The sequence below is a fragment of the Chelonus insularis genome, unplaced genomic scaffold (assembly GCF_013357705.1).
Source record: "Chelonus insularis isolate UGA/USDA-ARS -01 unplaced genomic scaffold, ASM1335770v1 contig_401_pilon, whole genome shotgun sequence".
NCBI lineage: Eukaryota > Metazoa > Arthropoda > Insecta > Hymenoptera > Braconidae > Chelonus > Chelonus insularis.
Window position 1 is genome coordinate 176,348 of NW_023276558.1, and position 25,035 is coordinate 201,382.

Below are 25,035 nucleotides of genomic sequence, written 5' to 3' on the forward strand. Positions count from 1 at the left end.
GCTCTAATTTTATTCTTAATATAAAATGAAAGTCACTACTTCTAAATATTACTAATGTGACAACACTGCTGTTATCATTGTGTAAGTACAAGAAGGTGTCTATCATTTAAATATTTTTTTTATTTAAAAATTTTGTGTATACTTGCACTCTTAAATATTTTCATGCCAATTGGAGAAGATTTTTTAAATTTAAAATTTTTGGTGATAAATCAGTGAGCTAATTAATTATAAGAATTATGATTTTTATTTTTTTGAAATTAAATTTAAAAAATAAAGTTGCTACCAAATTAAATAAATTCGAAAAAGATAACGAAATTATAAAAATTAACTTATCTGTACATATCTTTAACAAAAAAGAGCTGACTTTTAGAGTAACAATAAAAGTAGAATGTGTACTGTTACAGAATAACGTATTATATCGAGTGGCATGGAAAATATTTAATGTTTTTGTAACACAATTTTACATGCTTTTAATAGATAGATAATTGAAATTTATTAAATGGTCGAAACGATTTGAAGGTATTTTATTTATGCTTAAAAAAATTAAGGAGTGAAATCTTAACTGATATAAAAAAATCGTTATTTGTACATATAAATTTCAGAATGAGATGAATCTAAATTTAAAAGCAATTTTACAAACAAAAGAAGCAATTTATATTAAAAAATTATAACTAACTTTTTTCAAGTCACTTCTTGCTGGCTAATTGACATAAATTTAATAAAAACATGTATTATGTAAAATAAATAACACTGGTTATGTATTACCAATTCATGTTTTAGTATAAAATATATATTTTTTGAAATGTTATTAATATTTTAATAGTTATCGGGGATACTTTGGGACTGTAATAGAATTTTACATGATATTAATAGATTAATTATTTCAACATTACGTAATCAAGTGTATATTCAATTAATTAATTTTTTTGTGCAATATGAATTTGAGTTAAAAAATTCACGATATCAATTTAAATTGAATTTATACGTAAATGTTTATTATTTTCTTTAATTGTGGTAATATTCAATCATTGGGCCTTATACGAATACATGAGTCCCGTCCAGGTTAAGCAACAAAATGATTTATTCACTGAATTCATGGGCATGCAGAAAAGTAGATAGGTGAAATAATTACATGTATAAGCATTCTTATAGTTTTAAATGGTAAAAACAAATGTCTCAGTGTTCGATATTAAAAGGTCATTAAATTGCTTTCTGTATATTATTTAAAAGACTGACTGCAAGAATGTTTCAAAAACTATGAATTTTTTTCGGCATGTTTTGTTAAATTGATAAGTGAATTTTCAAGTTTTTCCTTAAGCATATGAAAACAGTATATCAACATTCCATATATTTACTTATTCTCCGAATTTAATAGAAACACAGATTCTTTAATATTTTTCACCTTTGCTTCAACAGAATAAAATAATATATTTATTACGATTATAAAATAGGTGTATAATATTTTAAATAATTTTCATTGTATAAGTTAAAAAAAATTTCAGTCAACGAAGTCAATCGAAGCCTTGAAGTGTTTTTATAATGTTCAATAAGAAAAATATTGCATTTATGAGATTCTTAATCAAAATACAATATGATGCATAAAATAATTATAAATTCAACAAAAAAAGTTGATCAATTCAAGATATTAGAAAAAGTTCAATAAACATAGGCTTGCACGACAAAAAACTATTTCTTAAAATGATTATTTGTATTATTTTAAAATTGATAAAATTAGAATATATTAAAATGAAAATTATGTATCAAATAATAAATAAATTATTTGATTTTTACTTAATAATGAAATGCTAAGGACGTCTGGCATTCCATTATTCCATGAATATATATTAATTTTTTAAATATAATTATAATTGTGTGTAAATAATATATGATAGAAGTGATTAACACATAGTTTTAACCAACTGAATTTGAAAACATAATTTTTAGTAATTAGTTTATTAATACATACCAATTATTGTCTTGCAATAATAAGATACTGCATATTTTATCTTATTAAATTAAAATACAAAAATACTGTAAGTTATAAATAAAAAATTTTAAGCATAAAATATCAATTGACATTAATTAAAAATTGTATCTTAATAAAGTAATTAAGAACTTTATAGTTGTTATATTTTATTATTCATATCATTCTAAAGTAAATGAGATTTTATATATAAAAATCATGGACAAGTATAAATTAGATATAACTATTTAATAATATAAATATGTATAAAATGAATAAAAAGTCTTGATTTGAATTTATTAAAAAATATCGCGCTTAAAGATGGCGTTGCGTGTGATTCTCAAATCCACCAGTAGGTGGTGAAAAATGCACGGCGATATCCGCAGACTCAAAAAAGACAGCTGAGAAGTAGGTAACATCACACATTGATTTGGAGTGTCGGAAAGCCTTGCGTATTTAGAATTTGATCATTTCGTGAATATTTATCGTGGCAAAGCGTAGTTACAGCGGACAAATGTGTGAAAATGTGTGCTGAGTGAGTGCAAAGAATTGTGGTGCGTACGTTTTCAGTGTTAATTGCCTATTAGTATGGTGATATAGAACAACGAAGCTGTTGGTTATGCGGTGCTTCTGGACTCGAACAGCCCTTGTTCAACCCTCATTTCACGACTTTCTCAAAGGAGGGAAGCCCTGTATGTTTCTACTGTGGAATTCCCTGCATTGCGGTGAGTTGTTTGCAAATATACAATAATAAATACACATATTTAATGATTTTAGTAAATTTTTTAATTACTCCAAGTTGTCTCGAGTTTTTCTCTTCTATTATGCATTATGTACTAAAGTTTCAAAGTTCATTAGCCTTCGTCGCGTGAATAATATAGGTTACAGTTTGATATCAGGCTTTTTTCCTTCTTTATTCTCATCCTTGTTCTTTTTATCCTGGGATTTTCTTTCCTGGCTTGTAATTAATCAAATTATTACTCAGCAAAGAAATGAAAAAGAAAATCCAACTTTTTTACAGACGTCTTTATACCAAACTCCTTTTTATTATTCTTCTCTTTCATTATCATATATAATGTCATCATGTATGGTATTATTATATTCCATTACATCATGGGGGTGTATAACTACTGTGGTTTGGCGAAATTTAGATTGTAGATACAAGGGACATATACGTCTCAGTTGCTACCCTTCTTGAGCTTATCCATTCATTCCAGTTGGCGTTAATACGTCGCATCTGCGAACCTCAAAGAACTCTCTCAATTGCACAATTGATGCCCTATTCTATGAAGTTTCTCTGGCATGATTTGCAAATAAAAGGACTTGTATATACTACTGTATTTCTTCTATAAGCTTATAAACAGATATACTTTGACTTCAAGATTATTTCAATTCACATTGTAGAGACTTATGTCTAATTGATAAATGTATATTTTATTTTTTGACATTCAATTTTGTCTGGTTGACTTTCAAGAGTAAATGCCAATGATGTATCATTCCTTAACGATTCCCCTGGTGACTATCTTAATTGACCTGTGAAATATAGAGAACATTTTCATTCGATCTTTATTGAATGAATTAACAATCAAAGAGAAAACGAGAAATTTATTAGTTCGCTGACCTCATTGACTCAATGTTCGGTTGGTGTGCCAGCGTGACGGGGAAACGAAAGACAGGGATAAATTAACTGCACTATGTATTTACGACGTGGTCCGACAACAATCGCGGCAAGTCACGAGATTGAAGAACGGGATCTCTCATTTATTGGAGATCGCTATGTGCGAGTCTAACCGAAATAATATCATTCACCAATCGATAGAAATTAACAGGAAAAAGCGTGAAGAACTTTAACAATACTTTATGTCACGAATCATGCTGTTATTTAGGGTGATTTGTTTCTATGTATTCACTTCACTGAGATATAGTTTAAAGGGAAAACGGTCTAATGATTCCACGAATAATAATATTGTCACCGGAAATGTTTTATTATTTTTTCATGATGGAGAATTGAAATTCGGAATAATTGAAAAGCTGGAATTAAGATAAAGGGGAGATGATTAATGAATGTTCGGGAGAATTATTTGTTTTTACTTAAAAGCCCGAGTGAATATTGAATTTATTTATGAATGGAGCAAATAGTTGTAGACAAAGTAAATTTTGGTTCTGTTAAATATTATTATATTTCATGAACTCCTGTTGTTTCATTTCAATTACAAAACCATCAATCAGTAAACACAAATAAAATATTAAGTTGTGATTCAAATTTTTTTTTTAATGAAAATCTATTTTGTGTTTTTAAGTGAAATTAGACAAACAATAGCTAAAATTGAATTTTAATAACATATTGTTTACTATGTTTGAATTTTTTTTTAATCAAAATATGTGAAAAATTTTTGTTGTTCATTTTTAAAATGTAATAAACAAAAACAATTGTGTCAGGCGTTTATAAAATAGCTTCAATTACTTTTAAAGTATTTTTGTTGACTAAACTTCTTTATTTGTTCATAATTTTTTTTTCATTGTTATTCATTTAAATGGAATATTTTTATTTAAAAAACTTTAACTCACACGTTGAATATATATCTATCTATATATATGATGTCAGTTATATTTATTGAAAAAAACTTGAATGGTGTTTGAAAATATATCGACTAAGAGTAATTTTTATATCCTCAATAACATCACTTATTGTGGTTTTATTTATATTTATTTACACCCGTTTTGTCAATTATCAGTTAACCGATGTACACTAAAACAATCACTTTCACGCTTCAATTATTACAAATTAAACCTCTAAAAAATACGATCATTTTAATTCCAGTGTACAAATCTATCCATCTTCTGTTCTATTTGATTTATTATTTATTTACAATTAGAGTTTTTTTATCTATTTTTTTTTTGTATTAATGACTTACAACAAAGTATTTTATAGAGTAATCAATGAATGATTAGTTTCTATCTTATAAATGATACACGTTCACATAAAAGGAACACCTGAAAGAAGTCATTGTTGATATTGTTGATACAATCATCTTTTGTTGTTTACAAAATTCATCTCCATCACATAGCGTTAGAGCAAACGACAATTTTCCTACTGCTGAGTGAATTTATTTTGTGTCATGACTAGCAATTTCTTCGTTGAACGGACTAAAAGGAAAACGAATAAGAAAAATTTTTTTTAACAAAGTATGTCGTATATATGATGCTATCAATGAACGTGCCTTTGTAATATTGAAATTCGCAAAGACGAGTTATTTCAACATTGGATCATAGTGAATTCATAAATTCTTTTAATTAAAATTATTTGTCATACGTGAGATATAACTACAATGGAATGAGATATTATTAGTTTTGTTTTAAGACAAAAATATTTTTCATTTGATTTAAATAAAAGTGTGAATTTGACTGAATATGCTAGTATTCACGATACAAAAAAATTATTTGAATGATCAAAGTAGTAATTGCTTTCATCCACTGACTAAAATTTAAATTAAAAAAAAATGTAATAATAAATGAAAAGATGTATTTTCACGAGAATTAATATCAAAATATGTATTGTAGATTTGTTTCAAAATGAATTTTCCAATAAAATAGGAGGCTTTTTTCGAGTATTTACTTTTCAATTTGGCTATACCATAACTGCAAGCATAAAGCAATTGCTCTAAATGTTGTGAATTTGACTTTTACACGCAGTCAACACGTTTGGGCTTGATTGGTTGTATCACCCTCACATATTTTGTTTGAAATAAATTGAAATAAAATGGCTATATAAACTCATGGTTATAAACCGAAAATAACTGCGCATGTGTATGAGTATGGTTTTTGACAGATTTATTAAAACATGGCTGGGAGAGAGGACACTTTCGCGCGACCGCAATGCGGATGCAATACCAACCAGAAGTCCATTTTTAAGATTAATTCGTCAGCATTACTATTGTCTTTATATCTTTCAGCGATTAAATATTTTAGACAGTTCTTCTTTATGGTCCTTCTTCTACTTCGTTCATCTATTCTATATAAATCTATCTAACTATAGTTTTTCTTTTTTAAACCTATTACCATTATCCGCTTCGACATTTATTTGACCAAGCGTCGTAAGGAAAATAGGACTTTGATTGGGATTGAAAGAATTTCAATCGCAGTCAAGCGAATACACTAGAGTGTCTCGATTCAATCCTTTTACTCGTCTGACTTTTTTTTTTATCGTAAATAACATTCATATCCTTTCATTGTAATTCTCAAATTCTCGTCTTCGAATGGAAAATTACAATGGTAGAATCATTTTTCATTGTCGTTTATGTTTCTAAAGAGTTGTTGAAGGAAAAATTTTTTATGAAAAATTGCTCGCTTATTTTAAATTGGAAGCTTTTAAGTTTGGTTTGATTCACTTGAGTTATAAAAACTTGAGCTTTAAAATTCCTTTAAAAAAATCTTCAATGCCATTTTTATTTATACTTCTACCAAAAAAAAAGTCCTCTTTTAAAGATTAAAATTATTTTTTATTAAAAAATTTTCGAGGCTTAATTATTATTATTAAATATTTTAATTTAATTTTGAAGTTAAATTTTTTTTTAAACTTCTCTCAGTGTATAGTTATCAATTAGATTGTAAAATATTTGTTATTTATATATTAAAATTTATTACCTTTTCATGTTTATTATAACGAAAAAACTTTTTTTTTATTCCTAATTATTTTCCAGCACTTTATTATTCTCAATTTACTGAAAATTTAGCAAATCATCTCATTAAAGAAACAATTTTAATAGAATGAAGAAAATAATTATGATATTTATTTTTTTACGCTTGAAGTATTAAAACTAACTAATTTAAATGTTTTGATAGCATTGTACTTTTAACTAATTAACGACTTTTATCTCGTTATGACCGTTTACTACATACAATAAATAAATAATAATTATTATAATCCTAACAATTTTTAATTAAGTAAAAATATTGAAAAAATATATCTAGTAACGTAAAGGCACCTAATAAAAACCGGCTAATTTTTTAGCTACCAATATTCAAGAAAATTATGAAAAAAGTTAAATTATGAAGCTTTTATTAAAATTCTCGTTCGATGGTAAAAAATGAAAGACAAAAAAAATTACATCTTTTTTTCGTAACTTTTTATAATTTTTATAATTTAGCGAGAAATTATTCATAAAAATCTAATAAATTACTTATAAAATTATGGAAAATTTTATTTCATTAATAATGAAATCAAAAATTAATTTTAATTAGCTTCATTTTATAAGGTATAAGTAATAATTTATTTAGCTTTTAAGAATTTGACTAATTTTTTCTCAAAACAATGAAAATGGTTTTTTTTTATTAAAAATGCGACTATTATTAAATTAATTACTGAATATTCAAGAACATTTATGTTCTTTAAATGTAAAATAGAGTTTAAAAGTAAAATGCAAAAAAATGTTAAAATTATTCACCAATTTATTTGGTTGCGAATCTAGCCTTTAAACTAAATTGAAATTTACGTTGAATCAATAGATTTCAGTAGTGTCACAAAGAAAAAAAAAATATATTCACGGGTTTATTGAGGTTTAAGTATTTTTAACTCGATTTGTACCTTTAAAAATGTGTTTTTTTTATACTATCTCTTTTCCACCTTTTTCTTTGTTCACCTAATATCCATCAAAAATTTTCTTCACATCTGAATGATTTTATGAGCCCCATAAAACTTATTCGTGGTTTAATAACTTTATAACTTCATTGTAATCCAGCCTCAGGGAATAGAAGAAGGACAGTTGACATCTGACAATCTTGTGATGGCACAACCAACTTACATGACAATCAATAACTTCAATTTACGTTATTTTTCATTTCTTTGATATTTGACCTAGTTTATCAGGAGTTTAAAAATTCAAAGGATGACAAAAGAAAATGATGGAAATAAAAGTATATATGTATATGTATATATATATAAAAAAATAAAATAACAAAAAAGTATTACGATTCCCTTCTTGAGTTTGAATAAACCAAATGGCTTTCCTCTCGCCTCCTTCGCGCTTACTTGATCGTAAATAAAATTTGTGCCTTCCACTTTGTGGAATTTTCGCGATAAAACTTTTACAAAGCTCTATATACACTTATATATACAATTCAAGTATCGAGTTTGTCGATATTTCAAAATCTTCTTATAAATATGACGATTATTCTTATTTTTAGTTACTCAATATGCTGATTTCTTCAGATTTTTGTACAGTTCACAGTTAATAGTTGCCATTATTGATCAAGTTATATGTGTTCAAACATAAGTAATGACGTTAAACTTTGAGGTAATTGAATATAAATCATGAATTATCGTGATGCTAAATTTAAATGTACATTTTTCTCTTTTACTACTTTTATTTTGTGTAGATATTCCAAAGTACAAAAAGTTGTGTCGTTGTTAAAAATAGATTGAGCTTGAATACATATATCATTTATATCCTTAGGAGTAGAATTTACATGAATATTTTATTATTTTTAAAGATGTTTTTTACTTTTAAAATGACTTGTATTTTTTATTTTAGAAAAAATCACCATAATATCATTATTTAAATCTCAATAAATTCAGGTTAAACAGTCCTTTATAATTTTATTGTCAAGAATCATTATAGATGCATAAATTTTCGAGTTATTAATTTTAATAGACATGCATTTTTCAATAACTTAAACTATTAATTATGTAGATATTCATCATTTAATAACAATCCATTACAAAGATAATTTTAATAAGTAAGGGAAATTAAATTTTATCAGTGAAATTCTCATGATAAAACTTTCTCAACTCCTTTATGCACTAATTCAAAGGATTTATTAAATAATATTTCATGTATTAAATTATACAATTAGTTAAGTCAAGTTAGCTTATAATTAAAAAATATATTTCAAAGTAAATTGTTAATCAATTAACAGTAAAATGATATGCTTGTTCAATTTTCTTTTTTTCCCTTGTTATTTCACTATTGGTATTGCATTTCATTATTAAATTAATATTGGTCTCTCGTGTACAAGCGATATATATTTTTCTTAAAAGGGCAGACCAGAGTCCTGCACATTAATTAGGCGTGAAGATTAACATCCGAAGAGGGTTGGGGGTAGAGTATTCCAAAGAGAGCATCTAGTTACTATATACTCAAACTGTCAGTTACTACTAGATTGTTGAGTGGTGAATAGAAAAAAAACCCCTCAGGGTAAAAATCGAAACAAAAAAGAAGTTAAAAAAGTAGATATCGACAGATCTTGAAGTACGACATCAAAATAAATAGAAAACTTATTCCATTTTATTCAGAATTTCATTTTATTACTTTTAGAAGTAATTTAAAATACTGTTCTTGCATTAAGATTCAACGAAAGAAGTAAATGAACAAATATAAAAAAAAAATACCAATAACAAACTTATAATGTAATGAAAGCCAGTAATAATACTTCTAATAATTTCATTTGTCCAATTTTTCTTTATCAAACCAATCACTAGCAATGAATTACTGTAAGTTAAAAAGAAAACAATAATTAATTTTATCTTTCAGTACCTTGCTAGTCATTGAAAAAATACTATTAATTATCACTTTATTCATTAATTAATTTTTAACAAGGCTTATCAACCCTTGTACACTGATACTAAGACTAAAACTTGAATGATGTACTTAATTAATTATCAATAAGTTACATTGTTTGATGAAAAATAATTTATTTATTACAATTAAGTATTGTAGAATTTTTTCAAGTGTTTTTATAATACCTCTTACAAATCGATACAACTCTAGAGTGACTGTTTTACCTCATTTTCTTTTAAATATTAATCACCATGATTAATTAAAAAGAAAGGAAAAATCTTTTTTCTCACGACACAATTCAATTATAGAGATTGTCGACATTTCAACCCATTTTCCCAAGTGTGACGGATTTTTTTTTATTCACGAGTTCAATATTCTAGAAATTGGGTTCTCTTATAATTAATAATTGTAATACATTGAGCTTTTATTTTCTCTACTGGCTGAATACATCATCAAGAGAAGTAAGTGAGAGTTAGAGAAGGAGAGTACAGGAGATTCAAAGCAACAATCGACAAGCAATTACTGCGATAGGTTAACGTACATTTGTCGTGTACACACGTGCAGACGAAGGGTGATGATGGTGTGAGAGACGAGAGAGATTCTGTATATTTATCGTTTCCGGAAGTCAAACCGGGTGACGTTTAGGAACCCTACTCTCCATTTTAGATCTTCGATGCCTTCTGTTATAGTATACATATACAGTCAAGTGCTTAGCTAGCGCCTCCTTATCCATAGCAAATGGCTTTCTTTTACTATCAGCTGTGGAGGCAAGTTTAATCTAAAACGAAGAGATAAAAATATCTCAACATACTGAGTACATTTGGGAAGGTTTTTGTTCACAAAACTCACATAAAATACGAAAAGTAAGTAAATCCCATACCAGTGATTCTTTTCATTCATTCGTTCATTGCATATTTTTCTTTTTTGCCGTTTTTCATACACGATTTTTTCGGTGAATTTTCTATTTCACTGCCAGTGGGTTTTGTTTGCTTACAAGCTACAGCTCTACGAAATATAATATTTTTAATTGCTTTGCTCTATGTGTATTGTTTACATCCAACATAGCTTATGGAATAAAATATCCTCGGAGCTTTCATTAAAATGATTTATTGTCTCGATTCTTTTTATATCAGTTTTAATTTATGTTTATTTAATTAGTAAATTATATACACATGACTTTCTATTAGAGTTTATTAATACATCGTTGAGAAAAATAATAATGAATATGATTAACCTTATTTTTTAAAAAAATAGGTAAAAGTGCTCAAGTGTGATTAATCATCTTACACGGGAAAAATTCGTCTAGACATACTTCAGTTTTGTTTTAGATGATGTAGAGGTCTACTACTACCTGTGAAACTATGATGGAATTGACTTTTTACTTCTTTTTCTTTTGTTGGATTATTTTATAATATAAATCATTTTAATGCACGTGTCATAGTATTGTTGTAAGTATAGGCTTGTCGTGCACTTTATTTGCTCGGTTATTTATCAGTTTTATCAGATTTATTTAAAGCTATGAAAAAAAAACACGTGCAATTTTAAGTCGTGTGCAATTGTTTTCTTTTGATCAATCTGATCTTCATAATTTAATCCGAAGTAAATATTGATTTATTTGAATGATTAATTGTAAGATTTTTATTGATATTGTATATTTTAAGTGATTTTTGAAATATTTATTAAATGTACAATAAAAAATTTATTCAAATTAATTTTTAAAATTATACTATAGACCCAGTGAAAATTTTATTACCATGAACAAGATTATTTAAATATGACTACTTGATTGAACGTTTTAATTTTTAATATTTCAAATATTATTTCTTCTCTTGCACATCACGTGATTTGTTGAAATCATCACAAATTGACACTTGATTGTTATAATCACAGCAAGTTAATATAAAAGGCATTCAGTTTGAAATTTTTTTTTCATTGTCATTGATTTTCACACGTAAACTGTCGATAAAACTGAAACCGATGAATGTATCTGACATTTGTTGATTTTTCAGCTTTTTTTAAATTTTCACAAGCCCGTATTACCAGGGTAGTTTTCACAGTTGATGGATAATTTTCAAAGGTTCTGCGTAGGATGATGACAGCTTTTTTAAAAAATCTTTACTCACTGGTATTAATTTGTCACGACTAAGCTCCATTATTTTATATATTTCTATAATTTAAAAAAAAAAAAAAAACCAATTGTTTCAAAGATTAATTTTTTTCAATTTAATCAAATAGAGAACATCTTTTTTAACAAATATACATTCATTTAACTTTTTTTATTACAATTGTGCTTGAAAGTGATTTTAATATTTGTTTTTATAGCAATTATACTAATGAACATTCCCGTGTACTTAGCCGAGGGATTTATTCATGTATAAATCTATTGTTTTAATGGAAAAAAAACAGTTTTATTTTGTAATAAATATCAATATGAATTAGAGATATTAAAGGCACTTTTGATAACTACAAAAAGCTTAATTTAATTTCTTGCTACATAATACATGTTTTTCTTCTGAATGTTTGGGTAGGTTACTAAAGTTATGTTATGATGTTTGAAAAGCAGCTGTTTGCTGTGAAACTTGTGCTTTTGAAAGGAAAGTGAGCTTATTCCATTTATATATTGAAAAAATTCTTGAATTGAAAAAAAATTTTTCGCTAACTTTACTTCTAATACTGATATGGATAAAAATGTTTACAAAAATTTTCATTAAAAAATTCTTATAAAAAAGTGATACGAATGTAATGAATGTGGAATTAAGTCATGATAAATTTTTTATAATCTAGCTAAAAACATATTCATATTCTAGATGAATCCATGGGTTCCCATACTAAAAGCAATCATTAAACATTACATTTTCATTTAAATGATAATTAATTGAACTCAAGGGTGTAAAATAATTATAAACTAAAATCATGAAATATGTAATTTACTTTTAAATATATTAAATTTATAATTCAACTCGACAGATTTTTGATACTATGAAATATTAAACCTCAGATAATTAAAAATTAAATTACACAAAATGAATTTCAATATTTTCATTGATTCTTCATTAATATTTACCTAAATCTTCAATAATTCCTAACCACATAGCCAATAAACCAAAAGTATTTAACGCTTCAATCTTGCTGAAAGATCATCAAACCTAAGTGAAATTTTTATTGGAATATTTTTACAGCATACTATCATGTCATAAAAACCAATCATTTAAATATCATCATAATCAATGAGCTATAAAAAATAGGTCAAATTTGTGTGAAGCAGAGACATAAAAGAGATAGGGAGTAAATCTTGAATGTCCACCTGATTATTGAGAAGAATCACGAACTCAAGAGTCTGATCAAGCCATGATTCATTGACTATTCAGAGACATCGTAGGAGAGTTGAAGTAAACCATGAACGTCAACACCATCCAGAAGAATTTTGTCAACATCTGGAAAGACTACGTGGGATCACAAATAATAGAGACCTCTTGTCTGACCCCTAGTTTTCCTAGATTCCTGAGTGTAATAGAGACACAGTCCATCTGATCTAAGGGAAAGACAAAGGATGTTCTCAATATGTGGCATTGGAGACAAATTTGGTGGTTACTTTGGACTACCAGACTTATCTACTGATGTATCTATCTTTTTGGGATATTTTAACAAAGAACTAACTGCCATTGGTTCATATTCCTTTATATCAGCTATATGCAGTTGAATGTAGCAACGATAATCTGTAAAAATTGGTCATCATTGGAATGGGTAGTGATGTTGAAGCATAAGTACTTGATCCTTAGCCAGGTGGTTAGAACATGTGAGAGAGATTATGTCTATTATGTGCTCTACAGTATGTTGAAGATGAACTGTGACAGAAATTGGTGGAGACATTGTATGTTCTCGAATAATGATACCAAGTAGTAGTCATGATCTTGTTCGATCCTTGGAGTTGAATCGAGAAAGTCTATTGAAAGGAAATTCCAATGTGAATTTTACGACTAAAGAAAATCAGCCAAGTTATATTTTTAGTTCATTCTATAATGGATTCTTTAATAGAAATAAAATTGGATTGGTTAATTTGCAAAGTTCTAGGAAAGTATTGATTACTTTGATTTTAAAGCAAAGTTTATGATCTTGGTGTTTTTTAGATTGGTAATTAAGTGCATTTTAAATCCGAAATAAAAGTTATAACTTAATTTAGAGATGGATGAAATATTACAAATGGTATGATATTGAATAGAGCTTATGGATAACACGATTTTACAGCATTTTTCACGTTTCTCAGCATCATGGTGTAATTACATTGAAGAAATGATATGGCCTTATCACTATCTGGAATAGAATGTGAAGTCTCTTCAGTGGAAAAGAGTCATAACTGTCTTATTGGTGCTTAGGTTTAATGTTATTATAATTACACTGGAAGAAAACCTTGATAAGATTTCTCTCATCATAACATTTCATATTAAGGTGATGCAGATTACTTACATGTATCATACTGTGCTTCTGGAAAGTTATTATCTATTACTCTACTCAGAAATAAAAAAAAATGTTTGCAGATTAAGAAATAATATGAATCTTAGTATTTAAATAATTTTCCATAGTTTATTAAAAGTTTTATATTTATAAATTGTAAATCAATAAAAAAGTTGTTAATTAACATTCATTTTAGTACTGAACATATTCATGTCTGTGGTTTTAATCACAGTGATTATCAAATAATTTATTTACTCTAAAAAATGGAATAAATTTGGAATGTATTACATGACAACATTGTTAAAATTATTTACTCATGAAATTATTTTATATCTGATAACATTATGAACATAACTACAGCTCTTAAACCATATTAATCAATATTATTTTATCATATTAATCTATTTATTGAAAAATTTATATAGATTTTTTTTAAGATTAGCCTCATCTAACGATTATAAACTATGCATATAATTAAAGATTATAGTTTTCTAATATTTTTTTATTCTTGTCTAAACGAATTTTTATATTTTTAATTTTAATAAAATTATCGATTCTTCATATTTAATTCACTATTTTAACTTCGAATTAATTTTCATCAGTGATGATTAATAAATTTTTTTCATCAAGTATTTTATAATTAATTAAATTAGAGCACAAATCAAATAAAATAATTGTACTTATCAGTTTTATACTGAAAATATAAAAAAATAGTTTTCTATTCCAATAGAGTCTTTCAATTATCAAAACCCCACAAATGTGACACACTAGATTGTTTAACAAAAACACAAAAATTTTTTGCGATGTCGAGTGAATAAATTTTCCTGGGTCAGCTTCCTGGGATTAAACGAAATTGGAATTGGTAGAATTAGTTCTAAACCTACAAAAAAAAAGACTAGAAAATTTAAGCTAAAAGGTTGTAACAATTTGAGATGCATGTACAGTTATTTAGAGCAATTTCATATTAAACCATTTCAATTGATTGGTTGTAGAATTTAATACTCTTGCTGTAGTATACAAAAGAGGATTCTTTAACAAATATCGATCGATTTCGGGCCATTTGCTTCAATTTTGCACGAGACATTGCGTGTGCAACAAGAATCTAAACGTTATAGTTTGTACAATGTATATACACTGGTTTTCTATGATGATCACGATATGTGGCCTGGTTTTATTCTACATACATGCACACGCGTGTAACAAATGAAAGCGTACGTTCACTTGATCGTACGACAAAAGTTGTCAGGATACATGTGATGAAGCTGATAACCCGATAACCTGGGAATATTTTCACAGGATATCTAACATATATCTATTTGTTGTAGACGTCTTTAATTTCCTTTCCACTTTGATTACCACTTTAAATAAAAATGAGTTACTCGGTTTGATCAAGGAATAAAGAATGTGGAATCTACCATGTAAGAGTCAAATTTCGATGTTGAGTGGATGTGGATTGTGTGGTTTTGTATCTTGAATATAGAGTGACAGAGGAGAAAAGATGAACAAGAAAAGGACTTTCGAATGCGCCTGGAATATATAGTAAAGAAAAGTAGTATACATCTCGAGTGTCGTTGGGAAGAAAGGAAGATATTTTGTGACATTGCAGTAGCCACTCCTACTTCCCTTTATTATTCCATCTCTTGGCCGACAGTCAATTAATTAAATTTCTTTTGAGTTGCTTCTTCTTAATTTCATCTGGAAACTAATCATTTTTATTTTTGGAATTTTATAATTAGAATGAAAGGAGACCATTTTTTAGCTAGTCTCTCATCACTTGAAGAATAAAAGATATTTTTTTGTTTTATTCCAAAAAAAAGATATATTTTCTTTTGTGGTGTATACAATTTTTATAATAAAGTTTTTTCTAGAATTTCTATTTTTTTTTGATATTTTTTTTATTTTATGTTATTAAATGAAAGAGTTTTAAACGTTGTATTAAATATTTGATGATAGTTGTAATAAATCCTAGTGAGAAATTAATTAAAAATTCTTGGCACACCTCAGTAAAACTAGTTACTGAAAAGTAAACAGTGTATATTACAAAAAATTATTTCATATAAGAAAAAAATATTTTTATTCGAATGTGAAAAGAAGAAATCTTGCAAAATATGTTTTACTAAAAATGATTTTACTCGAAAAATATTTGATTAGCTATCTTTTTTGTTAATTTAAAAATTAATGTTGATTTTATCTTCTTTTTTTTTTTATCGTAAGATCTTTTATCTTTGCTTTCAAAGAGAGATAAAATAAAAGGGAAATTCGAGTATCCAAGCAATAGTAGTACCACACCCTTACATGCTACTAACACAACTGATGATTCAAAGTTGTATGTATGTATGTAGTAATGCATTTTGTTCGCCCTTTGTGCTCATCCAGACCTACCCACTCGTTAACCGGATGTAGATAGATCGAAATGTGGGTGTACAGTCACATCAATTATGATTTTTACCGTTTGAGTTTTTTTTAATCTATTATTTATACTTTTTATAAAAATAAATGACATGTCTGCAGTCATACTTTCGATATATTTATTTTCATTGAACTACAGTTCCAATGAATATACATATATATTCAAGTTATGCTTCAAAAATATTTGAAGCATGTGTGAAATATACACATTCAATCAATTCATAAAAATACTCATATTTTAATGGACAATAATCAGTAATTAAATTATTTTCAATTAAAATATTAATTAATGATGAAATTTATTTTGATTTTGTTCACTCGACTAAAGAGAAAACATTTTTAATAAAATTATGGTAAAATTATTTTCATGTTGGAAAAATTTTTTCAATTTCAATTGTAAAATTCATTCATTTGTAGTTATTAAAAATAATTTGTTTTTTAAATATGAATTTCATTTTAACAGAAATCATTTAATTATTGTTTTGAGTAAATTTTTATTTTCAATGCATTGATTTGTTACTCATTAAAAAATCTTCTCATGATGTTCTTTCAATGTGAGTTCATTTCTATTAGACAAATGAATGAGTTTTCACGTCCGAGTTTCTACATTTACTCTATTGGAGTCTAAAACTCATGCATTACTGTTTCTCATATAACTTAGAAAAGGTATGTCGTAAAAAAATTCTGATTAAAATAAAGCTAGAGATGTTTAAAGAATAAAAAAAAATGGTCAACAAAAGCGTGGTATTTTTAAAAAAAATTTTTTTTTGTAGAAACTTGAATTAAACAATTTTATGAAATGATGAATGAATTATTATTTTCACATATTCTACTTGTATAGTTAAAACTCAAATGATTAACATATTTTTTGTATAACTAGTGTAAAGCTAAAAAAGTGTAAATTCATTAATTCAACTTTTATTTGAGTAAAGTTGCACCTCTAACAGAAGCACGGTATTTTATTAGACGCCAGAAAACTTTTAGTTGATGTCTAATATCTCCACAATGTCGTATATATTTAAAGTCAAATTTACCACGAATTAATAGATAGAACAGAGACAGAGAAAGAAGCTAACAGTACGACGAGTAGACACTACATTCTCTCGCCTTGCTTTCTCAAAGTCGGAAGTGACGTAACGAAGTTCCGCTTGTGCCGGAAGCGAATCGGTATTTCATTCGACTTGCCTCGTAGTAGGTTGCTGGTGTACGACAATGTTCTAAGTTAGGAAACGAGCAACTGCAGTATACTAAACCCCACAAGCAGCTTTTCAATACTACCAAAGATAACCATGTATCTAATTTAAAGTGAAAATTTAGAATTTAGTGTCTATCGAAATTGTGTTTATCGCTTATTAATTTGTATAGTTTATGATTCATTTAAGATTATTCATCTGATGAGTCTTTAGATTCAATTTCATCGATTAATTTTATGTATTTAGGGCCGCAATCGTTGAAGATAACGATAGCAAATAGAAAAAACAGAGACCAAGTCCAACATTGAGGCAGATCATTGGTCATAGATAGCTGTTGGAATAATCCCAGCAAGAAGCAAGACTGGCTCAGTTATTGTCCAACACTAGGCCATGGGTAACTTAGATTGGTACAGTGTTAAGTCAAAGATTGGTCCGTTGTGTGTGTTCTACTGAGGAATGGTAATCAGAAGAATTCTTAGAAACGTTCTTAACATTTAATAATTACTATCAATTAATTGGAAATGGAAGATAAAATTGCAGCAATTTTAGTCCTTTATTTGCTCTAAAATTTATCCGTAAATAATTTTTGAAATCACAAGAAATTATCAAATCTACGTAAATCATCCTTTGATTCTAAAAAATTTTTTATATTTTATTTTTTGATATTATTTTAATACTTCTAATATTCTTCTATTGAATTATTACTATTAAATAAATTGAATATATTATGATAATAATATTAAATTGTCAAACAAACTCAATCCTGCGAATAAATGTGAAAAAATAACAGACTGTTAACACCAGTGGAATATCTAGTTGAAGGTATCTTTAGACACTTCAAAAGAGAGTACCCTTTTAATAAGAAAAATAATAAAAATAAGACTTTATCTCAATTCTATTTACATTTTATCTGAGTTTTTCCATTACTTCTTATCAATTATTAAGTAAAAATAAAATAACTTTGAATTAAGTACACTGTCACTTGTTAATGAACTCTGACAGTTGCTTCGAAATATTATCTATTATTCTACAAGCCATTATATTTAAACTCGAGACATGGTCAATATTATCACTTTTAAGAAGTTAATTATAGATTTCCATTTCTTATGCTTCTATAAAATCTGAATAAATTCCTTCTCCATTATATTTCTATTCTTTTGTCTGATATTTTTTTCATTCATTTCTTCATTCTTCTGACTTGTATGCCTGTGCAATTTTACAAAGTTGTCTCATTTATTATTTTTTTTATTTTCAAATTGTCATAATTCAACTCATATTTCAAGCAACAGAAATTGTACTAAACATAAAGCATAATGCACTTTCGGAAATCATCCTACTTTTGCAGATTATTTAACGCCTTGTTTTTTTTTTTAATATAAATGATTTCTTTTCTTGATTTAATAAACACACTGGTATTTCTGTATTTTAGAATGTATATTTAAATTATTGCTTTTGTGAACAATGTTGAATTAAAAAAATACCATTGAAATATTTATTTATTCAGTTATTTCTCCTTTCAATCTATTGACTCGTTCAATGAAATGTAAAAGCCTTTCTTTCAACGTAAAAATTTCATTATGTTGCCTATTTTCCAATAAAATCCACTTTACTTTCGTTATTGGTTATTTTTAATTAAATTTCTTTTTATTTACAACGAAATTGCATTGATTTAGTGATAGATAAATATTTACAAATAATGAGTTTCAAATTACAATACGGAAATTTTTGAATTAAATACCTAAATATTTCAAACTACTTATCAGCAGTATGAGTTAGTTATTCATAAAGTATTTTTTATTTGAATGCAATATGTGATGAGAAATGAAACTTGAATGAAAATATCGGTATTGTTACTTTCAAATAATTGGATGAGTTTTTATTACTTTCACAATATTGTTAAAATTTCTGTTATAAGTCAAATTATTGTTTATTGAACATTTTTTCAATAATTTTTCGATTTTTGGCTATAACTGAATAGATAATAACAAAAATAATGAAAATAACGAAGTATGATGGATATTGAACAATTCAATCCATCAGTTTTCAAGAATATTATTAGTTTTGAATGAACGCATTTTTTTTTTGTTCAATTAAATCTTTGTTATGTTAAGAATAATAGTGAATAAAGATCATCCAAAAGCTATTCAATTGAATTTCACCAGAATTTATATTACCCATATTTGTATAGAAATATTTTTGTTGTTTTAATTGAATATTTAACATGACTTATTTTTCACTATTCATTAAATAAAATATAACATCTAAACTTTGGGTAAATTTGAGAAATTACTTCATCAAATAAATTATAGTTTTTTTTTTTACAATCTTAATTATCATCATTTTTAATAATGATAAATTTGTGCAAATATTTAAATAACGTTTGCTACATCAAATTTTTAACTGTAAATTTTTTTAATAGTCAAAAATAATTATGTTAAAATGATAACATTTTTAAGAACATCATTAATTTTTTTTTTACATTAGTAAAAGTATTCTCTAAAAAGTTGGATCATATTTATGCTTAAAATTAAGAAAAGATAAAGCCTTTTTACTGAGTTTATTTTCTTTATGCAACTCCATTCTCGTACATGCCATTAAAAAGTAAATCACGTTCAAGAAATAATGAAAATTTCAAATCTATTTATCTTGACACTTTTGTTGGCTCGATTAGTTAACAATCAGACGTGTATGTCTTCATACTGTTTTCCACGATATCACGGAGAGGTAAAAGAAAAATAGTAAATTGATTTTTTCTTGTTAAACTCGATCAGTTTCCAGTCACGAACGCTTCTTCAGTGACATAGTGCTTACAGTTCATTAAACACTTTAACACTAACTTCTCATCATTTAGATCCCTTTCAATTTTCAATGTAAAACCTACTGTTCGGATATAAAATATCATTTCTCACAATTTCATGTGTAGTCTGCGAAAATAAAGCAATAACTTTTACTGACGACCGTGAATTGTATGTATGAAATACAATTCATTCACGTTTAAATTGTACATGTATATCCCATCCGGTGAGTAAAATATATTACATACATTATCAAAAAAAAAAAAAGGAAAAATATTTGAATAACCATTTTATCGTGAATCGTATAAATAATGGTAGACATGTCTTTTGGTAGGGGTTTTTTTTTGTTTTTGTACGGACTGGGTTCGTTTTGAACGGTGCTTATCACAGTGATTATATAAAATTGGAGATCTAAAAACTAAAAAAAAAAAAAATTAAGCTCAGCGCTCTGATGGAGTTTTTATTTTCAATTTTTTGTTGATTAATGTTATTATGGTGTTTTATTTTTTTTTCATAGGATAATATTCTTGGTAACAAACAATGATGATCGTTTTTAAATCCTTTTATTTAGATTATTAAGGGTAATGAGTAACAAACAATTAAACTTGTTCATTTTACGTCAATATTTTTATAATCATTTATTGGAAATAAAATAAATAATGAAAATCATTACCTTTGTTTTTGAAATGAATCATAAATTATTTTTTTAATCAGACAGTTTAAATTTTTCATTTGATTGAAATTCATACTTTAAATTTATTTATTTATTTCATTTACTGAGATTGTATTTTATTAAATTCAATAATTGGTTGTTTTTTAAAAACTTTTTATTATTTTTAGTTTAAAAAAAATTTTCTGTTGGAAATGTTAATAGTGGTGATGGTATGTTGTTAGTTTGGCTGTAATAACATTCGAGATCATGTGGTTGTCAGGGTTACCTGTAAAAGAGACATTCTGTTGTGACACTAGAAGTTTTAAAGTATTTTCTTGGCGACTAACATTGGAAAAAGAGCTGCAGTGTTTTAGTAAATGACTTGAAACTATTTTCCTTGAAGTTATTCTTGAAAAGGACGCTGTGTAAGTCTACTACGACAGAAGGTGACTTTGAAGCATTCCCTTTGAAGTTATCCTCAAGAAAGATGTTTTATTATCACATTAGGTGACACTATTTTTGCAGTGAAATTTATTTATTAATAAAAAAGAAAATTTTTATTTGAAGTTTTTATTGGTTTGCCTTCATCTTATCAACATAAATATTCTTTTGTGATTTTATATTCAGTAAAGTAATGATATGATTTTATTTTATCATCATATCATCAATTTAAGAGTAAAAAAAAATCAATATTTTTTATAAAAAACTTTGCTCGATGTAATTGATAAGTAATTTATTGAAAGAAAAAAATCCTATTTAATATCAATAATTATTTTATGCATAAAATTAACATCTTAGATAAAAATAACAAGCTTGCATTTCCAAAGTAAATAGCTGAAGAAAAATCCATAATGTGGTAGAGCCTAATTTAAGTAATGAAACCAGATCACCCTCAGCACTATCAGTTTCACACACAAAAAAAAAAATATTTCAACCCTATTCTAAAGTGAAGCCTTTTCCCTTTTTCTTCTAAACAATTACTTTAATGAATTAAAAGCATTAATTTATCCAGCAATCTATTTCTGATAGCAAAATAAAATTTATCTACACAAAATATAGTTTTGTTTTATTTAATGAAATAAATTCAAAAGACTATTATGCATCAACTTAATTCTAAATAATAAATCTCTGATTAAAATAAACAAAAGGCTTAGAATTACGTTATCGTCATATTATTTAATGCTTTTATTCAAACAAGACTTGAATGAATAACAACAATACTTAACATCCCTATTCTCTCCAATACAATGATTGATAGTACGATTGTACTAAGACAATATCCCTATATAATCTAGATTGTCTAATTCTCAATATCGATTTCTACGATCTATATTGACTGATGTTTACCTTCCTATCATCGATACGCAGTCATCACCACTAGAAAGATAACGGGAAGGTATTGAAATTTTTAAGTGGACTACGTAAACTTCCTTGATTAATATACCTGGATTATGTAACAAGAAGATCCATCTCACACTATATATGTAAATCAAACTCCAGATATTATTAGACAGCATCTATCTGTTAGTTGATTAAGCATGATTATACATTTCATTCTAAGCTAGATAGAACTAGACAGGTGCTAAATAGACCACTGTAATGAAACAGCAACTTAGCTTCCAGAAATATCATAGTTGTGATCATTAGGACATCGAGAATAGACTCAAAAATAAATTAAAATAGATTGTAGGCCATTTGTTGTTTCATTTTCTTGAATAATTATTTTTAAAAAAAATTTAGCTGAATAAATAAATATGATTTAATAATAGATTTTTTGTTATGATTAATTAAAATAAGAAATATTTCATTAATACAAAGGGTTAGATGTTAAAAGCTGTTTCTATGGTAGCTATAACTTTGGTTAACAGAAATTGGAAAATGGATTCATTAATTACAATTTTTATTGTCAGTTATAAAACTTGGTAAAATATAGAATTTATAGCATTAATTAGGTTGAACGCATTAATGAGAAAATCAAATTTATTCTGCAATTAATTTGGCGCAGTTATATATGCAAATGTGTAAATAACTGGGATAGCTGTTTTAATTGATCATCTAGATATAATAAATAGTACATAATCCATTTATTATTTATCCATAACCTCATTTTTATTCAGTACTTTTAGTTTACTTCTATTGGGCAGTAATTATTGGACAAGTTTTAAAATATGGTTCTGGTTAAATATTCAATATTTTTTTTTGTAGTAATTGAAATTCATTTTTCATAACCAATACAAAAAAAATATTAAAATATTTATAAGAAAAATTTTAAAAAACATCATTTTCCTGAAATTTATTAGTTTTTAAAATTTTTTTTAAATGTCAAAATCAATATATTCCAAATACATTTAATAATTTAAAAAGAAAATTTGGTACAAAATTTAATTACAAGTAATTACAAAAACTCATACTACATTTTATTTAATTAATAAAATGAATACATTACGGATTTATTAATTAATAATTATTTACTTAATTAAAGATAAATAACAGCATTATCAGAATGAAGTGCAATTATGCTTCAAATTCTCTTCTCTTCGATTAACAATCAAATCAAATTTGATTACATCATTAATAAAATTATCCTATAAAATTTTCCAACAAGAGAAATAACATTTTTAATTAAAACTTATTCTTTAATAATATTTTAATCTTTAAATAAGTGTTCGGTGTTTGATGAATAAGTAAAGCTTTAGATTGTTTTTTTCACCAACTAATGATATAGAAATATATAATTTTATATGACTGATGAATATAATTAAGTGTGGTAGGTTAACTAGTAGTTTGTCGATTACAAATGAATTTCATGTAATAATTGAAAATTGATTGGTTGCATGTAAAGCCGAATCTACAAATCTCAGTATATATAATATCATGTGGTCCTTTTCAGAATGAAAAGAGGATGGGAATGCATATTTCTCTTTTACTCTCTTGTTTCACACGGTAAACCGCATTCCCGACGTTTCTCAACCAAGTTTATTCTCTGTTGTATGTCCAACTACACGGAGAAAAAATTCCAATAAAAATTACCGTGCTCAGCACAACAATCCACGCGCAAATGTCAATTCCCTAAAAAATTAAGACAACCTTCAAAGAAAAATTAGTAATCCTTTTAAAATTTTTATTATAGATTCAATATTTATTAAGAAGAGTAAAAGTAAAAATTCTTATGCAGCACGGTAATATTCGATAAATATTAATTTTTATTCAAACTTTAAACAAAAATTAGTAAGTGACTAGAAAAAAATGAGAATCTGTATATAATTTATTATGATCCGTGTGGTAGGAAAAATTCGGGTGCTCTCCTATAATTTTTTCTATTCTCGAGAGTTTCCGTGCTGGGTCGGGAATCTTCGAATTATCGGTCCAACACAATCTTTCTTTGTATTGTAAGACCGTTCACACAATCAAAAACATAAGCCGTAAAACGTACAATTTAAGACGTACGCGTGCATACTAACATCATAATAAGTTAAAAATTGGTTTGTACGCATGCGTACATCTTACGGCTTTTGTTTTTGATTGTGTGAACACCCTCAGTGCTATAGTTACTTTTTCCATATTGTAAACAAAGATGACATTCATATTTTTCGTTACGATTCAATATTGGCGGCAACACGTTATATCTTAACAATTTATGATAAGCTTAAACGGATTGACGCGGTGGACTCATGGGTAAGCGTCAGCTTGACACACGATGGGTCGCGGGTTCGAGTCCCGGCCGAGACAAAAGTCATTTATATGATTTTTCTCGGGCCACCGTGAGCGGGAGAGGAAGATCTCTTCGGAGAGCCGGGTGGTTGTATCGACGACACAGGTTTTCTGCGTAAGATCCCGATCGTAGGGATAGGGGGGGGCAGTATTGTAAAACGTGTGCCGTATTTCATTCCAACGAATTAATTAGTTAAGAAAGTTAATTATCAATGAACCTAATTTATTTATTTATTTGTTTATATAACCAAAAAAATTATCACTAAACTTAAATAAAATTGTTTGTCGGTTACGTAGTTATCAC

At 26.6% G+C, this 25,035-nt stretch overlaps 1 protein-coding gene across 1 annotated transcript in view; it reads left to right on the top strand.

Moving 5' to 3' along the window:
• The first annotated feature begins 2,361 nt into the window (after window positions 1-2,361).
• Sema1a (semaphorin 1a) overlaps window positions 2,362-25,035 on the top strand; it is a 108,811-nt gene continuing 86,137 nt past the window's right edge. Inside the window, exon 1 of the mRNA XM_035086527.1 lies at window positions 2,362-2,688. The gene's annotated coding sequence lies outside the window, so the exon portion shown is untranslated. The remainder of the gene's footprint in view (window positions 2,689-25,035) is intronic.